Genomic DNA, 7,507 nt, shown 5'->3' with positions numbered 1-7,507 from the left:
GCCAGTGGCATATCAAGATGCGTACATTTACCTACAGGTGGGGCTTCTAGAACCACTGCATCTGACAACAGGCTATGTGTGCTCAGCTCCAGCGGCACCATTCACACTGTCACCCGAGAATTGTGCAACATGGTGGCCCTGATCCTGTTACGACACATGTCAACCCTGACCCTGGGTTACCCAGCTAGGAGACTGCTACGCTCCCCATGGGCCCCAGATATACAATGCCTTATAGCTGTATATCAAGGTTCCTCAAATATTTCCTGTGAGGACCATAACTAAGAACTGAATGACTATTAACGATATGTCCAGCCCCAAATCATAGCTCTCTGGGTCCGTTTCTCTGGTAACAATGATATCCCAAGCAACATTTTATACACCACTTTCTTTTTTGTGATCCATTACCAAAAAAAAAAAAGGGGGCTTCGCTGGTGGCACAGTGGTTGAGAGTCCGCCTGCCGATGCAGGGGACGCGGGTTCGTGCCCTGGTCCGGGAAGATCCCACATGCCGCGGAGCGGCTGGGCCCGTGAGCCATGGCCGCTGAGCCTGCGTGTCCGGAGCCTGTGCTCCACAGCAGGAGAGGCCGCAACAGTGAGAGGCCCGCGTACCACAAAAAAAGAAAAAAAAAAAAATTATTGGGGAACTTTTAACGAAATTTTCCTTGTGCCGTAACACCCTCATCCCAGAGAGAGCCCACAGTGGCCCCTAGGGTCTGCCATGTGCTAAGCAAGGTGCTGAGTGCTGGTGATGGTTCAGAAGTGGTTTTGGCCTTTCAACAAGTTAAACATAATCCAGCACGGTGGGCACTCAAATAGAGGTGGAAACAAGGTCTTATGGGAGCATCCTAGGGGCTTGCATAAGACTTCAGGGAGGAGGTGACATTTGCGCTAAGCCCTTGAAGTATGAGTAGGCGTTCAGGTGGGCAAAGGAGAGGAGGCTGTGGCAAGCAGAAGGAACAGTGTAGGCAAAGGCACGGAGGTGTGGAGATGCTCGGTGGGTTTGGGGGATGCCAACTACCTAAAACAGAAGTGTCCAACAGAGCAGCTGCCAGCTGCACGTGGTTCCTAAGTGCTTTAAGTGTAGCTGGTCCTACTGGAGAGGTAAAACACATTCCAGGTTTTGAAGACTTAGTGTAAAAAAGAAGAATGTAAAATAGCTTACCAATATTTTTAATATTGATTACATGTTGAAATGACTCTTTGGATTTGTGGGTGTGATATGTGATTTATAAGAAATATGTATTTGATCGTTCAGATGACCAAAATATAGTTCTCATATATATGTGGTCTTCATCCAGAGTTCCTGGCTCACAGCACCCAAAACGCTTGGAATTTCCTGAATGAAAAGGGCAACAGAAACATCTTTTGTCATATTTGGTCTCTTGTCCTCAGTCCCTGAAGTCCTTGAGAGCCATAAAGGGGAAATGGTATCTTGTTATTCGTAACAAGTCTCTTTCCACCACAACTGGGTTTTTGTTAGTGAGGTGACTTTTGGAAAACACCTGAAAATGAGGGCTGGTTGCCAGGGAACCAACCACTAACAGAGGGGTGGGACTTTCACTCCCACTCCCTGATCCCAGGGAGGGGAGAGGGGTTGGAGGTTGAATTGATCACTAATGGCCAATGAATTGTGCATATATAATGAAGCCTCCATAAAAACCCAAGTGGACGGGGTTGGGAGAACTTCTGAATCAGTGAACACTGGGAGACATCCTTCGCCATACCTTGCCCTATGCATCTCTTCTATCTGGCTGTTCCTTAGTTATATCCCTTTGTAATAAGCCAATAATCTAGTAAGTAAACTGTTTCTCTGAGTTCTGTGAGCCACTCTAGCAAAGTAATCAAACAGAAGGAGGGGGGCATGGGATCCTGCGATTTATAGCCTGTTGGTCAGAAGCACAGGTGACAGCCTGGACTTGTGATGGGCGTCTGAAATGGGGGAGGGTGCAGTCTTCTGGGACAGAGCCCTTAACCCGTGGAATCTGATGCTATCGCATCAGATAGCGTTGAATTGAGCTGAATGGTAGGACACCCAGCTGGTGTCTGAGAATTGCTTGGTGGGGTGGAAAAACCCCACACGTATTGGAACTGGTGATCAGAATCATCTATTGGGTTAAATATAACATAAGATTAAAGTGAATTTCATCTTTCTCCTTATAGTTTTTAAATGTGGCTACCGGAATATTTTAAATTACTTATGTGACATATTTATGTTAGCACTGGGCTAGAAAAACTGGAGCCATAGAGGCAATAAATTCAGATTCGAGCCTTTAGTTCAGCTGTGGGCTGAAAGGAGCCTGTAAGCACGCCCGATTTGCTACATAGCTCAGAGCACCAGCCACTCACTGTTATATGGCAGCCAGCCTCTTCACACTGTTACGTGCTCTGCCCAGTCCCTGAAGCATCTGTGCTTTAGATGCCGCTGTGAGCACCCGCGGTGGCCATACTCCCCAGAGTGGCAGCCAGAGCGCTAGTGTCCCAGCTTTTCTGCACCAGTGCTGTCCTGTTGAGATATAACGAGAAGAGGTCCAGACTCTCATTCTTGGGCTGCCTGGGGAAAACGCTGGTCTATGCTGTAAACCCAGTCTGAGTCCCAACCAAGTAAATTCTCAGGAACCTATTTGAGGTCTTGAATCAAAGCTATTGCCAAACCCAAGACAGACAGCTTCCTGCCCGAGGCTGAATATTCAGCCATGACTTAGAGATCAGGCCCCCCCGCTGTGGGCCATTTGCTTCTCATCAAGCTGTGAGTTACGGAGTGCTGTGCCCATTTCTAAATGCCCATCTGTTCTCCTCTTTGGAGAATGGCAAGGGGACAGGTGTCTGTCGCTGCCCCAAGTAGATTTTTCTCAACTGTCTTTCTTGCAGATTCCCTCATTCAGTTCACACCACAAATAGTGTGTGGTTTGTATTATCATCATCTCCAATTTATATTTGAGCGAACCAGGCTAAAAGAGTTTGAATGGCCCACGTAGCTTGTAAGTGGGGTTGCGGGAGCTTGGATTTGGGTCTCCTGGCTCCAAAGTCATCTTCCCATTGCCTGACCTGGCCTCAGCCTTGTTGTGTTATCTGACTTCCCAAGCTCCAGTCATGAAACTCTGTTAGTTAAGAGAATGCTGGCGGCCGTAACACATAAACACTGAAATCCCAGTGCTTTCACACATTTGAGGTTTACTCTCAGTATGCAAAGCTCTCTCAGATGTTTGAGAGGCAGCCTTCCATGCAGTGATACAGGGATCCAGGTTCCACCCATTGTTGGGGCTCTGTTAGTTTCAACATGGGGCTCCCAAGATCTCTGCCGATCTCCTCCACGGCTGCCATGACAAGACAGAAAACCGCCGACATCCTGTTAGGGGATGCTGGGGATGGAACATACATTAGGCAGCAATGGCATTCCACTTCTAGGACAGAGACCCCAAATGACAGTGTCTTAAAGAGAGGAGGCATGCCCCTTCTTCCCTTCCTTTTTCACCCTGCTGCTTAGGATCCTATACATGTAGTGGTAAGCCACCTTGAGCCACATGGTTGAGAAAAACGCCCTAGGGATGGCAGAGTGCAAGAGCAGAGGCTGGGTCCCTGAATGACTACACGGGGCTGAGTCACCATGCCAGCTGTGCACTACCTGCCTCCAGACTGTGTGCAGGAGAAAGGGATTTCCGTCTCATTTAAGCCACTGTTGTTTTGGGTTCCTGTCCCATGCAGCTGAACCTGCATCCTAAATACAGGGTGCCCAGTCTTTTTGTCCGCAGTAGGACTCTCACAAACAGTGGCTGGAAAAAGAGTTAGTCAGCCCACAAGCCCCAGCCCTTACCACAGGTGCTTAGGGAGTCAGCAGAGGGAGTAACAACCTTTTGGGCATATCATGACATTTTTTATTATGATAAAATAGGTCTGACATAAATTTACCATCTTAACCATTTTTAAGTGTACATTTCAGAGGCATTAAGGACATTCACAGTGTCGTGCAGCCGTCACCACCATCCACCTCCAGAACTTTCTCATCTTCCCAAACTGAAACTCTGTCCCCGTTAAACACTAACTCCCCCTTCTCCCTCCCTCAACCCCCTGGCAACCACTATTCTACTTCCCGTTTCTGTGACTTTGGCTGCTCTAGGGACCTCGTGTAACTGGAATCACATAGTCTTTGTCCTTTTGTGACTGGCTTATTTCACTTAGCACAGTGTCCTCAAGGTTCATCCATGAGCCAGAATTTCCCTTTTTTAAGACTGAATACTATTCTGTTATATGGATGGATCATATTTTGTTTATCCATTCATTTGTTGATGGACACTTGGGTTGCTTCCACCCTTTGGCTATAGTGAGTAATGCTGCTATGAACGTGGGTGTGCAAATATCTGGGAGGAAAGGAAAGAGCTCTGTGGGAAGGGGAAGAGAAAGTAGAAAAGGCACGTTCATATCGTGGACCTGGAAGTAGTGTGTAACTTTTCAGCTCACATATCATTGGCAGGAACTAGTCATAGGGTGTACTAGTTATCTACTGCTACATAACAAATTACCCCAAAACTTAATAGCTTAAAACAATAAATACACAGTACCTTATGGTTTCTGTGGGTCAGGAAATAAGGAGCAGATTCACTGAGTAGTTCTGGCTCGGGGCTTCTCATGAGGCTGTAGTCAAGAGATGGGCTGGGGCCGCAGTCGTCAGAAGGCTTGATGGGGCTAGAGGACCTGCTTCCAACATGATGCACTCCCATGGCTGTTGGCAAAAGGCCTCAGTTGTTTGCTATGTAGATCTTTCCACAGGGCTGATTGTCTTCAGAATGTGTCAGCTGGTATTCTCCAAAGTAAGGGATCCAACCTAGCCTCAGAAATTATACACCATCATTTCTGTGATAGTCTGTTGATTACATAGGTCAAAGCTGTAGGTAATGCTCACTGGTGTAGTTCAGACCGAAGTCTCAGAGAGACACCATTAGGGGAGAGGCATCATCAGGAAAAGTATGGATGGGAGCTAAATTCAAGGGTTGGGAGTCTAGGAAGCAGTATAGCATGTCAGATAAGAGCACTGGTTTTGGAGTCAGTAGCCTGGGTTCGAAATCCACTTAAAATTCTTCGTTCTTGGATGAACACTCACCTCTCAAGAGTCCAGTTTCCTGTATAACAGGAAAAAACAACATTTCCCTCATAGGATTTTTAGGATTGCTGATCCAATCCAGTGTTTCCTAAACTTTGCTTTATCTGTGTCCTTAATGCTTTTTTTCATATATGTATGCCACCTATAGTATTACCTAATATTTTTAGATATTTTATAACATCTTTATTGATATGTAATTCACACAATACAACTCACCCATTTAAAGTATACAATTCAGTGGTTTTAATGTATTCACAGCTGTGTTAGCATTACCATAGTCAGTTTTTGAACACCCCAATTTTCATCACCCTAGAAAGAAACCCTGTACACTTTAGCAGTCACTTCCCATTTTTCCCCAGCTCACCCCTCCTCCAGCCCTAGGAAACCACTGATCTACTTTCTATCTCTATGGATTTTCCCATTATGGACATTTCATATAAGTGAAATCATAAAAATATGTGGTCTTTGTCTGGCTTTTTTCATTTAGCATAATATTTTCAGGATTCATCCACATTGTAGCATTTATCAGCACTTTAGTTTTTATAGCTGGATAATGCATTATGTGGATATGCCACATTTTATTTATCCATTTATCTGTTGATGAACAGCAGGATTGTTTTCAGTTTTTCACTATTACGACTAATGCTGTGAACGTTCGTGTACAAGTTTTTGCATGGACATATGTGTTCAGTTCTCTTGGGTATACTAGGAGTGGAATTACCTGGTCGTATGATAAATCTGTGTTTAGCCTTTTGAGGAACTGTTAGACTGTTGTACAAGGGTTACAATTTCTCCAACTCTTACTATTATTTTTTTTTATTGTAGCTGTTCTACTTGGTGTGAAGTGGTAGCTCATTGTGGTTTTGATTTGCTTTTCCTTATTATAGACTCATTTTGTTTATATTTAAAGGAGACTTCACATTGCTACCCTAAGCGGAAAGACAGTATCATTTACCACAAATAGTTGGTAACCTGCTAATAATGTAACTATGAGAATGACACTTGTCTGTGTATGCATGCTGTAATTGATGTTTACTGCATTTTGGGAAATACCAATATAGTCTATGTAATAAATGTGAAGCTATCATTTTATTATTGTTTGTGAGTCATAGGCAAAGGCAGAAGAGGTCTTTTGTTGTGTTTGGTTTTTTGGGGGTTTTATCCAGGAAGAGGGTGGGATGAGATTCAGAAGATCTGTATTAAAGAGGGAGGTCTGGCTAGTGCGAGGGCGCAGCCTTAGAAAACTGAAAACAACCAGAATGTGGATAGCGGGAATTTATGAAGTAGTGTTAAGTATAAAATCTGCTGGATGGCAGAGGTGAGAGCTCAGGGATTCTTTTCTCCAATGTATGTTGATCTTAACTCTCTCTCGCATCCTTGCAAGGCAGGCTAAAGCATATATTCTTAGAGCTCATGGATGGTGAGGGGCCAGTGCTGGATCTGATTCCGCCTTAGATTCCCTGCCCTGCCCCCAATGCTGCAGCTCAGACACCTTGTGTGAGGAGAGAAGGGCTGGTTGGGGAGTCCTGACCTGGCAGCTGGGACTGAGGTTCAGAGACTGCAGAAACTTGTCCAAGTTCATGGGCTTATAGACAGGAGACCTGGGACTAGAATCTGGCTCTCCCGATCCCCCTACCATTATTGTTTCTGGAAGGCTCTTCTTGGCTCTTTATTTCACCTGTTTGTATAGTGAGATGCCCACAGATTTCTTGCTAATAGACTGAGCTTTGCTACTCACAGTGTGGTTCATGCCAGCAGCAGCAACAGCGCCTGGGAGCCTATTAGAAATGCAGACTCTCGGGCTGCACCCAGACCCACTGAATCAGAATCTGCATTTTAACAAATCCCCAGGTAATTTGAATGCACATCAATGTTTCAGAAACACAGACTAAGATATTACTGTTGGGTTTATTCATCCAAAACCCTTATTTCAGCACCTACTATCTGCCAGGCTCTAGTAAGTGCTAAGCAAGCAGGGGGTCCCAGGCCAGTCAGTGAGACAGATGAGAAACCAGAGATCACAGACCTGCCACTGACTTTTATTTATTTATTTACTGCTCGCTGAAACAGTAGTTGCTTTATTGATTTCCCTAAAGATGAATCACTAAGAATTCACTGGTGGCTGCTGTGGGTGGTGTATGTCCGTCCAGCATGCTTTGCCTTTTGTCTTCTTCCAGATCATTTGGAAACTTCTCCCCTACTCATTTTTTTTTAATTCAAAAATATTTATTGAGCACCTTTATATGCCAAGTCCTGCTCTAAACACTTGATACAGTGGTCAAGAAATCAGACAAAGCCCCTCTTTTCAAGGAGCTTCTTTATATTCTAATAAAGAATGAAAAATAAATAATATCAAAGAGTAATAAGTCTTCTGGAGAAAAATCAAAGTGACAACAAGGTCAGGGAGGAGTG

Source organism: Monodon monoceros, unplaced genomic scaffold (assembly GCF_005190385.1).
Source record: "Monodon monoceros isolate NGI ecotype Baffin Bay Population unplaced genomic scaffold, NGI_Narwhal_1 Super_Scaffold_3, whole genome shotgun sequence".
NCBI classification, from domain to species: domain Eukaryota; kingdom Metazoa; phylum Chordata; class Mammalia; order Artiodactyla; family Monodontidae; genus Monodon; species Monodon monoceros.
Note: the sequence above shows the minus strand (reverse complement) of the source record.